Source organism: Sphaerodactylus townsendi, linkage group LG05, assembly GCF_021028975.2.
Source record: "Sphaerodactylus townsendi isolate TG3544 linkage group LG05, MPM_Stown_v2.3, whole genome shotgun sequence".
Classification (NCBI taxonomy): Eukaryota; Metazoa; Chordata; class Lepidosauria; order Squamata; family Sphaerodactylidae; genus Sphaerodactylus; species Sphaerodactylus townsendi.
This window is the reverse complement of record NC_059429.1, coordinates 73719103-73733628: the sequence shown is the minus strand read 5'-3', so window position 1 is coordinate 73733628 and position 14526 is coordinate 73719103. Positions and strand designations below refer to the sequence as shown.

The window sequence follows — 14526 nt, the reverse complement described above, 5'->3', positions numbered from 1 at the left end:
GCACCAAAATCCAGCTAAGGGCACTACTGACTTGGAAGAGGACTTCCACGCGTTATCTCCAACTGGCTGGAGAATTCAGGCACAAACAAGACCAGTATGTGCAGATTTTCTTTGTGATCCAACAGGTGAAATGGCATGTATGAAGCAAATGTTTTGCAAAAATTCTAAAATTCTGCCAATCAGCTATTTCAGAGGGGAAGCTACAGCCACCCTTCCCCCAACCAGGACCAAGTAACTAGCCAGTGTTATTTCACCTGTTTTGAAAATGCTTTCAACTCACAACCCTATTGTGCATGTCTTTGGCTAACTTAGGTAAATGCTTCAATTAGTGGTTTGCTCCTTCGTGAGAAGATCAGTCAAAGGAACAAGTATATGTTGGCATTCATTTGATTAAAATGTGTGGTTTTCAGAAGCAAACACTTGCTTTTGAACCTATACAGCAGAAAAGCAGCATTAAGATGCATTTTTCCCATCTCCTGCTATACAATAATCTAGGATTCTCTACTTAATCTTATGTAACCTTTTCAAGTACTCATAAAATTAGGTCAACTCTTGGACCAAACTATGAGGTTATTTTAAAGCCTCAAGGCTCCAAACTAGCTCAGGGGTGTTTTTGTAATGTAATGTAACACAGACAAGTTTGAACATGTACATGTTTGTGCATAGAAGGTAATCTGGCAGAGTGAGTTTCGGGAGGGGGGGAATGTTCCTTATATTTCCCTCAACTACACAACTGCAGCATCATTTCCTACTGAAAATGTAGTACATAGTAAATACCTTTGAAAGAAACATCTGGTAAATGTATATTCTTTACAGGACTTTCAAACTTAACATGATGTCAAAGCCTTCACAGTGATACCTGCCAAGCATTCATCATGAAACATTTATGCAAAGAGTGGCTGTCTTAGTCCTCGCCTGAGATGTCAAAGGTATGATCCAATAACTTCCCATAACAGTCACACATTCAGTGGAACAGTGCTGGTCATACATTTGGAAGCTAGTTTCAGCTCTTTTCAAATATACTGAAATCAGGCATTATAGAAATCTGTAAAACTACCTCAACCTATCCATATGGTCAACATGTGGAACTGCCAAGTTATTTTCCGTATTCAATCAAAGCACATGGTAAATTGTCTTTTTAACATATATTAAATAAAAAAGATTTATTGCAGAAACTATGGGATTCTGGAAAACGCCACTATGAAAAAGTATATACAATGTACATTTCAACGCATGCCAACTACAGCAAATCCATAAGATGGACATCTTAGAAAACTGCTAGTTCCTAAAACAAATGCAATTATAATGTGGTAGATTAAAATATTCACAATTGAGAATTTTCCTAATAAGATTACATTGCACAATTTTTAGTGAACACTATCCAAAGAACTCAAAAGATGAATTCAGAGTTTTGAAGCTATCTTGCAAGACTGTCTTGACAAATCATTTACACCTTCTACCCACAACTGTAAAACAAGGCTAATTTCTATTCACAAATTGAAATGTTTCCATAACACTGTAAACATAAATCATGAGACCTATCCTCACGTTGTGTTCTGGTATTTGGCAACATATTGCCTCTGTCAGCAATTGCTTCAAATCAATCAATCAATTCTGGTTCTAGCTAGTGCTATCATACTTCCCATTTCCCATAATCATAGCCAACTATCCCCAGCAGATAATCTGTTTTATCACCTGTCTTTCTAGATCAATTCTATTAATTGGTTAAACTGTGTACCAGTCTAATGGAATTAATTCATATTATAAAAAGGCTGTGTTGAAACAAACAGTTCACTTCATGTCTTGAATTAGCAAACCAAAGTCTAAACCCAGCAAACTGACCAGGAAATAACTTTCCACATGGAGCCAGCGTGTCTCAAATTTGTGTCTTACACAAGACAGAGTGGTATTTTTAAACTTAGAAGTTATTTAGGTGTGCAAAAAAACTTTTTAAAAATGCCATGATTCATCCCTTCAATGTTCCTGCCAATAACACTTAGGTTTCAATTACCCGTATTCAAAGGACATAGTTACAATTGCCTGTCCTGTACCCTAACCTAGCTCTAATTCTTTTGTCTCAAGTTTTCAAGATGCCCCTAGAAAACCAAGTTCTACATCTCCCTATTGTAGAGATGTAAAAGGCGGGTGGAAAAACAAACAGGCTGTGTGTCTGTGTGTAGTGGGGAGAACCAAAAGGTTTATTTTCTGACTCTGCAATTTGTCCCAGTTTCTCCAATGGAAAAAATTGTAATCCTCCTGTGATATATTTTCTCTTCTAGATTAAAATGTTTAAGGTAAAGTTTCAAAAAAACATTTCAACTGTCCTCAACCCCCTTCAAATACATGAGTTAATAACTGCAGAAAACAATGTAAGATAATATGCAATATGGTAGGAGACAGTCTGACAAAAGAACTTTGCATCATCTGCAGTCAAAACCTCTGAACTATTCAAGAATACTGTTGGTTTTCAACCATAGTTACAGGAATGTTTATTTCCTGAGATTTTTCAAAATATGAGTTTCTTCTGCTTTTGAATAATGCTGACTATATGGAAAGAAGGGCAGATAATAGCAATTATAATAAACTATTCTTTTGTTTACAACAGTGTTAATAATTCTGGTTTTCAACTCTTCCGTCTCTTATTTTCCTAACTGGTAAAAACTAGGATGTGCTTAAGTGGCTTTACAGTCACTGCATGCTGCTCCATTCCCAATTCTAGGAATACTGGTTATTACTTTTTGAATAAAATGAACACATCCATAGTTTTAAATGTCATAAACTCTGGCCGTTTCCGCACGGGCGAAATATGACGTCGTGGAAACGGTAAAAGAACCGCCATAGCGAGAGCGTTCGCACGCGCAGCGGCGGAGGTAAAGTCGCATTCAGCGCCCGTCGCGGAAAGCAGCTAAACCGGCCTTGAAGGCGCCGGTATTCAGCAGCCACTTTACCAACCACTCTTTTTTTCCCCCTGTATCGACGCTATCGTCGCCCACTCGGTGGCGGGAACAGCCGCACTCGTGCGAAGAGCCGTCTTCAAAATGGCGACTGCCAGACGGCCAAGCTGGGTCACCTTTTCCCCCCACACACACACACGTTTGTCCCTGGTGCTTTCCCTGCATGGCCAAGCACCTTTCCCAGACCCATGCACTGGGACTGACAGTAGCTGGGAGGGGAGGCACTGACAGATGGGGGACGGGCAGGACATCAGGGCAGTCACGTTGTCCATCGCACTGCTGGCGATGGGCATGGCGCTTCGGGCCTGCCACGGCAGCATAGTCGCGCCCGAGCGCAGGCTAGCGCTTCAGCGAGACGCAGCTTCCGCAGCGCTTCGAGATGCGAACGCTTCGTCCCACATTTTCTGCGAGGCTGGCGAGATCAAGACGCCCGCAGCTCCGCCCTGTCTGGCTGTGAAGCGCTTTTTTTCAGATAAGTGCGTTAAGCAATTTATGCTGCGACGTCATCGCGTCGCTGCTTTTGGCCGTGCGGAAACGGCCACAGTAAATGTTTGGGTCCATCTGGAAAAAAATCTAGAAAGTGTTTTAGGAAATAAACAAATGTATTTTTACCTCAGTATCATAAAAGTTCAATCAGATAATGTATAGTTCATTTCCCTCTGAATTTCAAGTTTTCATCATGGCTTTAAAACCTTCAGTAACATTTCATCTTTAGCTATTGCAACTAAGGCAAAAAGGAACTAGCTTGTCGATCAGAAGTAAAAGCTGGCAGCTCCAAGAAGCGGGGATGCCACAATGTCCTCTTACAAAGTCGCTTACTACTGTACCCTTAAGCTTATCCTGCTTGCTTCACTCCAGTTCTGTCCACTGAAGTCCCTCTTATCAGCCGAAGTAGCTAAATGAATCCTCCATGTTCAAAGATGCTATACTTCTGAAACCAGAAACACCCTGCTGCTCTCAACCCCAGTTATGTAGGCTTCTCAAAGGAACTTGGTTGGGCCAAGATTTCTTGGTCATGGGGGGCCTGCAAGCACTTTTAGAATTTGAGAAAGGATAGCAAGAACCATCAACAGTGACTGCCATGGAGTGGGGCCATTCACAGAGCAGAGGAAGGCTCCAAGCCAAGTGTCCTCCTATGACAAGGGCAGATGCTTGTAAATGGATACTCCATACAAATCCAAAGGCCTCCTTGGCTCTGCTGAAGAACCTTCGACACCCAGGAGGCCGAGGGAAGGGGCAATAGTGGTCCTTTCATTTCCATTTCCAAAGTGACAGGAGGGTTTGTCCTTTGTACGGCCAGAGGGAAAGGATGTTAAGCCCAAAGACACACAAAAGTCAGCAGACAAAAGATGCACAGCTATGACATGTATAAATAGGATGAGGTAAGTGTATTGCTGGTAAGTATATTGTGTAAATTAATTAACGGAAAGTGATTCAAAGGTCCCCATCTTTTCTGTTTCATTCAAGACCCTTTGTTTCATTCAACCCCTCCATCTCAAAAAGCCGGTGGGAACTGTGGCACCCGTTGATATTGGTGTTGGATACCGCTGAGCTGGCCAGTATTATAGTGGAATATCAGAAGACAGTGCAAGAGGAGTGGGGTTTGCAATCATTCTGAAATACAAAGCCACTCCTTTGTTCCCACATTTGTAATTGCAACACAACATGCGTCTTACAGCAACCACATCAGTGACTGAGACACAAGAAATTTGATTAAGAGTGCTTATTTAATATTTGGTGGAGGTGGGGTCCGAACCTTAAACAAGGCCTCTGACTCAATTTTTCAATTCATTTATTCCTAACACGGTTCTTCATTGTCCTACAAATGACAAACATCCACATTTTTTCTTAGTAGATCTCTTCCTATGTTGCTCACTCCTCGCTTCTTCTGCCTTGAGCTTACAAAGGCACGACTCCGTGAATAAAGGCACAAAGGCCACTGTTCAGCATCATCCACCTATGTCCTCCCAGTCAGCCTATCGGAACCTCCCCCCTTCGGCACCATTACACAAACACAGGCATCTATGGTCAACCAACATACAGGGGTCTAGGAATCTCTTCTGTCTTCAACACTGTGAAAGCTGAACAAAAAAGCACTACTGGAACCAAGACCAACAATGTCTCTGGGGATGAAAAAAAAGTCATATCGATACAATATTGGACTTGAACCAGGGACTTCCAGATTCAATTGCTCATTTAGTCATTAACCTCCTGTGTGCAACCTTGGGCCAGTTAGAAAATTGCACACTTATCTACCTCGGATTGTTTTGAGAAACAGATAATCACATGTATATCCATCCTGAATTCCTTGCAGAAAAGATGTGATATGACCAAGTAAAACAACACACCTTTTTTGCTTCCCCTTTACTTTTACATTCTTGTTCAGATATGCCAAAGTGAAATAGATTATGCAGGTTCAACAGGAAGAGACAGAACAGATTTTTTTTTAGGATGGATGGTGGAGTAGGGGTACCTACATCCCTACTTGGTAGGTTGTGAGGCAATGCCACAATGAAATAAATGGGGAGGAGCTTCTATTTACACAAGGGCAATTTAGACTTGGATGTGACATTTGATCAGTTTTTTTTCCAGCGGCAGTGGGAATACCTAGTGCATTACATCCCAAATTAAACCTGCTGTAGTCTTTTGCAAATTCTTTCCTCTCCTCCCACCTTTCCTTTATATCACCAAGAAATGTAAATCTTGTTGGAAGCTATCTGCAGCCCATCTATCTCTTTAGCCTAGCCAACACCAATGCTTGCGTAAAGTCTTCAACAATACATGACACTAAATACAAGTAGAAGGAAAAGGAGGGCCACATCAAGCACGCAGCAAAAAAACCCAGGAAATAATTGGGGCAGTGGTAAAATTTTTAATCCTACTCTGATACGCCTACATATTTTGCATAAGCTTCATCAAGGGGATCAGTAAATTATCATCGTCTGAACAGTTTCCACAGCAACCTGGGAATTGTTCAGATTACATTCTACAGATTGCCCTAATGAAACATATGCAAAATTTGCAAGGCTCTCTGAGCTGAATTAAAATTAACTCTCCCACTGCACCATGCCTTGTTTTTTGCACTATATACAAGGACCAACTCCAAACACACTATGTCAACAACATCCACATCAAGTGCCCAACATTAAGGCTGCAATCCTGTGCACACTTACTTGAGAGAAAAACCTCTTAAAACCAGCAAGGTTGACTTCTGAGTAAACATGTGTATGATTGACTCTTTCCACCCAAGCCTAACCGGAACCAATATCTGTAGGAATATCATCAGTATAAACAAATCACAAGACCACAAAAGGATTCAACTCAGAAGGAAGTTAGAAGTGCTGGAAAAGAGAAAGTCAGATCAGAAGCCTATTCAGTCCTGTGGATAAGGAAGTTAGACAGATAGTGCTTTGTTACTCATCATCACAAGGAACAGGCATTGTCGGCTTTTATTTTTTAAGTTACAGGATATCAGAAACTAACAATAAGTCACAGAAAATATCTGCTATGAAAGTGTGACTGAAAACCACTGCAGAGACCTCTATTTAAAACACTTTTGTCCTCTTACATTCCAGCTATCATAATGCACATTTGGGTATTTGTCAAACATCCAAAAAACTATAATGTGGAAAAGTACATACCGTGTTTCCCCGAATATAAGACAGTGTCTTATATTAATTTTTGCTCCCAAAGATGCGCTATGTCTTATTTTCAGGGGATGTCTCATATTTCTGTATTCTGTTCGTCAGGCATGCTTCCAAACAAAAACTTTGCTACGTCTTACTTTTGGGGCATGCCTTATATTTCGCACTTCAGCAAAACCTCTACTACGTCTTATTTTCCGGGGATGTCTTATATTCGGGGAAACAGGGTATTAAGCAACACAGGTTCTGTGCAAAAAAGTAATAGAACTAACAGCTTGTTTATACTGTTCTTCCACAGGTGAACAGCTATAAAAATCACATGTGACATCTTAATAGATTTATAGTGAAAAATACAACCATGGCACAATAAACCAGTGAGTATTCAGGTATTGAAAATGAATTCCTAAGAGCTGCTTTAGATTTCCTTCTTTTGTACAGGAATGCAAAGTTGTCATCCATTATCTTTCCTCTACCACCATCTCCATTACAGGGAAATCACAGTTATTAGGACAATGTGATTTTTCCTCACCTGGTAGCCAACAGTGCTTATAATATACAGAGAATGATCACTCCCTAATCCAGAAGTGTTCAGATACCTTATTTATAGTTCGCCTTCCTTATTAGGACTCTGGGAGAATTACACTAAGAGAATCAATACAATCAACAGGATGGAACATTCAATAATTGAAATAAGATTTGGATTGTAGAAGCAACCAGAAATCTAAAAAACTGAATTGGTGCAAACCATTGGTGTTAACATAACACATAAAATTATGCAAGGTTACATAGGAGGATCCGATTTTACGGAAATTTACCCAATAGTATAAACCACAGTACCTAATAACTTGTCCAGATAACTTTGTCAGTCATTTTGTACAGTTCTATCCTATTTACCTGCACAGAAAATCCTTCTTGAATAATTCAGTTTTGTATAGTTTGCGGAAAGCCATGAGAGTGGGAGCCTTCCCAAGCTCGGGCAGACCGTTCCACAAGGCGGGGCCATAACAGAGAAGGCACGTATACAGGCAATCGTTGATTTTGACCAGTGGAAGGTTGGTCCTGCAGTAAGTACTATTCAGATGAGCAAAGCTGTTGTGGCAGAGCATAGGGGGAGGAACAGTCTCACAGATCTGAAGGTTCAAAGGTCATGCAGGGATGTGTATGTGATAGCCCGGTAACTGATGGTCAGCCAGTGGAGTGACTGCAGAATGGGAGTATTATGCATGTTCCATCTGGCTCCTGATAATAGCAAAGTTGCACCAGCTAGAGTTTCCAAACTGATTTGAGGGAAGACTAATGTGCAATGCATTACACTAGTCAAGTCTTGATGTTTCTGAGGCATGGATCCAGGTCATATCAAGGGGCCATTTTTAAAGCTAGGCTGTGTTGTAAGAACAACTTTTTTTCCAACTGTATTAATTTGCTTCTCCAACAATAATGCTGAGTCCACTATAATCCCAAGGCTCTTAAGTAAGTCAGCAAGGGTCGGATGAACCCCAACGAATATTGGGAGCATAATGCCCTTCAAGACCTATGTCATCTCAACCAGATTTACTTCGGTCTTTCCAGGTTTAGTTTCAGTTTGTTCACCCATAGCTATTTCACCACAGCAGTCAGTCAGAGATTGAGGACCTTTACCGTATCACTAGGAGATCTGGGTAAGGACACAAATTGCACTCATAGGCCAGATGTTTCCAGATGACATCACAGCTTTATTTCAATACTGCCTAACAACCAGCTACTTCCAGTGGGACAATGATTATTATGAGCAGACCAATGGAGTAGCCATGGGAAGCCCCCTCAGCCCAGTGATAGCCAATTTCTACATGGAGCATTTTGAGAAACAAGCCCTCAAAACAGCACCCAGGAAATCTGCAACTTGGTTCCGATTTGTGGATGACACATTTACAATCTGGAGCCATGGTGAGGAGGAACTGTTGAATTTTCTGAACCACCTTAACAGCATCCACCCAAACATACAATTTACCATGGAAACTGAAAAAGAAGGGAAACTGCCTTTTTTAGATGTCTTGGTCTTTCGCAGGCCCAACCACCAATTGGGCCACAGAGTATACAGAAAACCAACAGATCGGTATTTACATAAAAACTCTAATCATCATCCACAACAGAAAAGGGGCATAATCAAAACTCTGACAGATTGTGCAAAACGAATTTGTGAACCTCATCTCCTCCCTGATGAAATCAACCATCTAGACTGGGCTCTGCAGGCTAATGGCTACTCCACTACAGAGATCAGAAGAGCTTTAAGGCCAAGAAAAACCCAGAGACTGAGGAGAAACAGCCCACCACCGGAAAAATATTTCTACCATACATCAAGGGAATCACAGATCAAATAGAGAAACTGATGAAAAAGAATTACCTACAGACCATCTTCAAACCCACCAGGAAAATACAGCAAATGCTACACTCAGCAAAGGACAAGAGAGACCCTCCTCATTTCTGCAGGAGTATATCGCATACCCTGTAGCTGTGGAAAGGTCTACATAGGAACCACAAAACACAGCATTCAGACCAGTATTAAGAAACACGAAAGATACTGTCGGCTTAACCATCTCTGCAGTTGTGGAACATGCGTTAAACAAAACTGGACATAATATTTTATTTGAGAACACTGAAATTCTGGAAAATTCAGAAGCTTACTATGTCAGACTCCACCCAAACACTTAATGATTGGTTCCCCACCCTGGGACATGGATAATATACCACACTAAACTTTCCCTTCTCACTTAGACACAGTGTGAAACAGACTTTTCTCTGTGATACACCTCTGAAGATGCCAGCCACAAATGCAGACGAAACGTTAGGAACAAAATCCACCAGACCACGGCCACACAGCCTAAAAAACCCACCAGGACCAACACAAATAGCTGTCTATCATTAGCACATTAATAATAGCCAAACACAAAAATGGTAATGATTTGGCCTAAGGCTTTACATAAAATTTGAGAGCATGGGGAATAGGACTACAACCTGCAGGACCCCACAGGATAGGCCTCACACTAATAACTGATCTCCAGTGGCAATTCTTTGGGTCTGGTCTGTGAGGAATGATTTGACCCAGACCCTTGATGTGCAACCCCTGATGCATACTTCTGCCTCTAGGTGTCTGAACAGAATAGTATGGTCTATTGGGTTAAAGGAAACAAATATATCCAGTAGGAGCAACAAGGAGGCCTGACCTTTGTGTACATTTAGATGGAGGTTGTCAACTAAAGCCACCAGAGCTGCCCCACAGCCTGGTCTGCCCCACAAAAACTTTAAAATGGGTATTAGTAATTCAAGGAATTAAAAGCATATCAATAGCTACTAGCTAGAATAGCTCAAAATGGTTCTGTTCACAGGAAGGTTTTTTTGCCATCATAAGTCAAATTATGGCAGCTTACCCGGGTTTCAAGGCAAGAGATGTTGCCATTGCCTGCCTCTATGCCACAACCCTGATATTCCTTGGAGGTCTCCCATCCAAATACTAACCAGGGTCAGGGCTGAGAGTATATGACTGGCTCAAGGTTACCTAGCAAGCTCCCATAGCACAAGTAGGGATTTGAATCTGGGTTTCTCAGGTTCTAGTGCAACCACTTAACCATTATACCATGCTGGATCTCTCAAACACAGCATACCTCCAAATGTATTTAATTCCTTTTGCACCTCACCTTTCCCCATAAAGGGGACTCAAAGAAGCATATGCTAGTCTCCTTCAATTGATCCTTTAATCATTTTTTCTCCATTTTATCAGCTACTAAACACCATTATCATGCCCTGCTTGCACACTCAACTGAGGCAATTTTTATATTCTTAAGCAAGCACATACATCAGGACTATTAACACAAACTAGTTACACTTTAACTGTGAAGCAATCCTAAGTATGCACTTCTGCTTTGTAAACCTTACACATATCATTATAATATCAGAGTTCTGGTTGTTGTTTCTTATACAAAACTGCAGCCAGCCTACCAATGATTTACATTATCAACCCTCTATCCAAAGATATTTCCGCTTGAAGTCATATTTGTATTCATTTGCAAACAGTGCACAAAATGCAAAACTTGTTACCTGTGTGTATATCAAAGGAATACTTCAGGAAAGAAACCAGAACACCAACCAAGAATGGATCGTTGTCTTCTATGCTGTGTTTAATACAAGTTAGTACTTTAAAAAAATACTATATCTTAACCTTGTCATTATGATTTTCCCCAATATTTTCATTCATTTTTATTTATGAATATTATTTACAGTCCACCTTTCTCCCTTGGACTCAAGGCAGATTACACAGCATGAGTCAATTTGATCGATGGATGGGACATTCAATAAACATCATGATAGGATTAGAGTTGTAGAACCAACCAGAAGTCTAGAAACAGAACTGAAGCAAAGTAGAAGTATTAACGTGACACATTAAATGACGCAAAATTCCACAGTAGGATCCTAGTTTCAACAAGCTATACACGGCAGTGTAAACCAAGTCCCTAATAATTTTCTAAGAAAATCTGTGCATTGTTTAGTACAGTGCAAGTCTACTGCCTGCCTAGAAAAGCTCTCTTGATTAATTCAGTTTTGCATAGCTTGTGGAAAGCCATGAGAGAGGAAGGCTTTCTGACTTCCTCAGGCAAGCCCTTCCACAAGATAGGGGGTCACAATGGAGAAAACACTAGGAATTAAAGCTAATAGCCACTCTTTGGGTGTGAACAGTGACAAATCAGATTTTCAATTAAGAACACAAAATTACAGGCACCACAACTATCACACATCAACTTTGTTCTCAACCTTAGTGCATGTGAGAGTATGGCTCTAGCACACAAAAGCTTATACTTCAATAAGCCTATTAATCTTTAAAAATGTTTTAAAACTTACTCTTAACTAGCTTTTATTGAATGCCAATATAGGTTTTTGATCGATTGAACTTGTTTTTAAATCATCTGTTAATTTGCTCTCTGAAATTTTCAGACATATTGAATTTGTTTTTCAAATACAATCCAAAGCTGGATGAAGCCTTTCTATTGTCATTTTCTCCATCCAATCTCTGCAGCTGTTTGTCCCTACATAGGTTTAGATTACCAGTAAAGTTACTTAGAAAATGAATACATCATTTGTTAAACATCGTAAAGCCCCACTATATATTCATTCTGTACATTGATATTCAGATATTTACAATCAAAATAGAAGTCAACGCAAAACAGCAAAATAAAAACTTTTGAAAGGCCCGACATTGCCATATGTTTTATTCTCTGTTACACAGTGTTCACCCTGTCAAGTTAAGAACAAATAATGGAAGTATTTATTAGGTATTCACTATTGTAAGAGAACTTCCTATACAGACCTTATCTCAAGTTGTAAAATTGAAAAACTATATTTACTTTGTAGATCAGAAAATTAACATGGGACTAGAATTTCCTTTCAGTCATAAACATTATTTCTCTAAAGTTAAAACAGCAGGTTTTCTATTCATAAATGGAAGACTAATAATTTCACTCAAGAGACCCTTACAAGAACTACAGGAACGATTCTAGTAGTATCAGAAAACAAAACTGCAATAAGGAGGAAAAATCAAACCTCACTCCATGTTACCTCAAATGCCAATACTGTAACAACAGCTTGCACTAAAAAAACCTCTCTTTTTTTTTCAAAGAAATCTAACACAAGTGTACCTAAAACAAGCCCATGGGAAAACAAAGAAAGACAAAAGAATAGTTAAACGAGCACAGTAAGCATTTACCTATCTTCATTTAGGTCAAAGCAACCCTTTTATGAGAGAAGCCAGCACTGAAAAGCAACAGTAGCAGGACTCGACTAAATTACATTCAGCATTCTCAGTTGTACCTCTCGCTTGATATGTGTCAGCAGTAAGTTGGTGTTATTTGCCCCAGCAATGGTGATAGTAATAGGGTTTGGGCAGGAGGAAGAGGTGCAAAGGTAAGACACAGAAGTTATCCCCCTCCTTCCTGCTATCTCAGGAGTAAGAGTGAGAAGCCCCCAAGCAATGTGTCCATCTTTGACAATGCCTATTGCAAAGGATACGGTATTTGTTTCACTTGGCATAAGTATTACACGGGAGAAATAATTTACCCCAAGTGTTACCAAGCTAAAAAAAGATTCCCTCACCCTAGCGACCATGCCCTTCCATGACAGTCTGAACTCCTCAAAAAGCTCTCCTCGATTGGTGGGGAGTGTCAATTTTCCAGTCTCACGTTTTTCATTCCCAGGAAGTTACCCTGGCCCCCACGCTGCCCAGCACAAGCACACGTTCTTGAAACCCCCCCCCCCAACTCGACGTTTTATGGGGGAACCATCCACTTAATCCTGGCGCAACTAATCCTCCTACAACTCTTGCCTTATGCACACCAAGGGGCTCATGGTCCAACGCCCCTCCCCTCGCAGCCACTCACCCCCCCACCCCACCGCTCCCCTTTATTTACCTTTCTCCGAGAGGAGGCGCGGGGGGTCCCACACTCGGCTCATAGTCATGCACCCTTTATGCGGCGCCAAGAACTCCGCAGGGGAGAGGCTCGAGAAGGAGGTCTATTGCCCTGCGATCAAATGTCCGGCCATGGAGAGGACTCGAATCCACCCCCTCCCAGCAGGAACGGCAGCGCAAGGCCTCAGGCCCTCCACACCCCCGAGGGAGAGAGAGAACGCGCGCACGCCCCACTCAGCCCATCAGCCGCCACCGACCAACTGAGTCGCCTGCCTGGCTGGAAGCCACCACGGGAACTGAGAGGTGGGCCCGCCTCTCTTCATCTATTCTTACCAATCGACGGAGCCGTGGGTTTGATCGACGGCTTTCGACGCTAATCAAATTGAGACGTAGGCACCGCGAATGTGTCTAGGTAGGCGATCTTTTGGTTAAGGAAAGAGCGCTTGATTGACAAGCCAGTTTTGACTCGCGCACAAACAGTCGAGGCTGGATCCAAGGAAAGGGCGGTGGGAAGAGAGGGAAGGTTGCTAGGGGCGCTTCAGACCCATTGGCCATCAGCTGAAGGAGGAGAATAAACAAGATATCGGGCCAGTGAGAATATCTTGCCAGGAAAAGAGAAGTATAAGAACCAATTCAAAAATGGTTTATCCTGTGCGGGGAGACGGCCATTGTACAGCTGTCAACGGTTAATTGTAGCAGGCAAGAGTCTTTGATTTCCTAACCACTAGGCAGTAGTGCATCATGATTTCATGCATGAAACCCAGAGACAGATAACAAAGTTTCAATGAGTAAAACACTAACTGCTGCTGGTTAACACAATTCTGGTAACACATAGTTCAAAGCATACCATGTATGCAAGGACGTAGGTAAGGGGGGGACTCTCTGGTTCAACCCCCCCCATTCGTAATCAAGCTCCTCCTCCGCACACCCGTTTGTGGGTTTTAAAACATTTTAGTGTTTTTGGTTATTGGCCTGCAGGGGGCGCATTGTTTAGGATAGCAGCACCAAACTTTCAGGGATTGTTTGGGGGACCCTCCTGATGATACCCCCCAGGTTTGGTGAGGTTTGGTTCAGGGGGTCCAATGTTATGGACTCCCAAAGGGGGTGCCCCATCCTCCATTGTTTCCAATGGGAGCTAATAGAAGATGGAGACTACACCTTTGAGGGTCCACAACTTTGGATACCCTGAACCAAACTTCACCAAACCTGGGAGGTATCATAAGGAGAGTCTCTTACTGATACCACCCAGGTTTTGTGAAGTTTTGTCCAGGGGGAACAAAGCTATGGACTCCCAAAGGGGGTGCCCCATCCTCCATTGTTTCCAATGGAGCTAATAGAAGATGGGGGCTACACCTTTGAGGGTCCATAACTTTGGACACCTTGAGCCAAACTTCACCAAACCTGAGAGATATCATCAGGAGAATCTCTTACTGATACCGCCCAGGTTTTGTGAAATTTGGTCCAGGGGGTTCAAAGCTATGGACTTCCAAAGGGGGTG

General features: G+C 41.7%; 1 protein-coding gene across 1 annotated transcript in view; it reads right to left on the bottom strand.

The window, feature by feature from the left end:
• Positions 1–13305, bottom strand: part of TESK2 (testis associated actin remodelling kinase 2) — an 80001-nt gene extending 66696 nt beyond the window's left edge. The window contains exon 1 of the mRNA XM_048497076.1: positions 13030–13305. The gene's annotated coding sequence lies outside the window, so the exon portion shown is untranslated. The remainder of the gene's footprint in view (positions 1–13029) is intronic.
• Positions 13306–14526: the final 1221 nt, after the last annotated feature.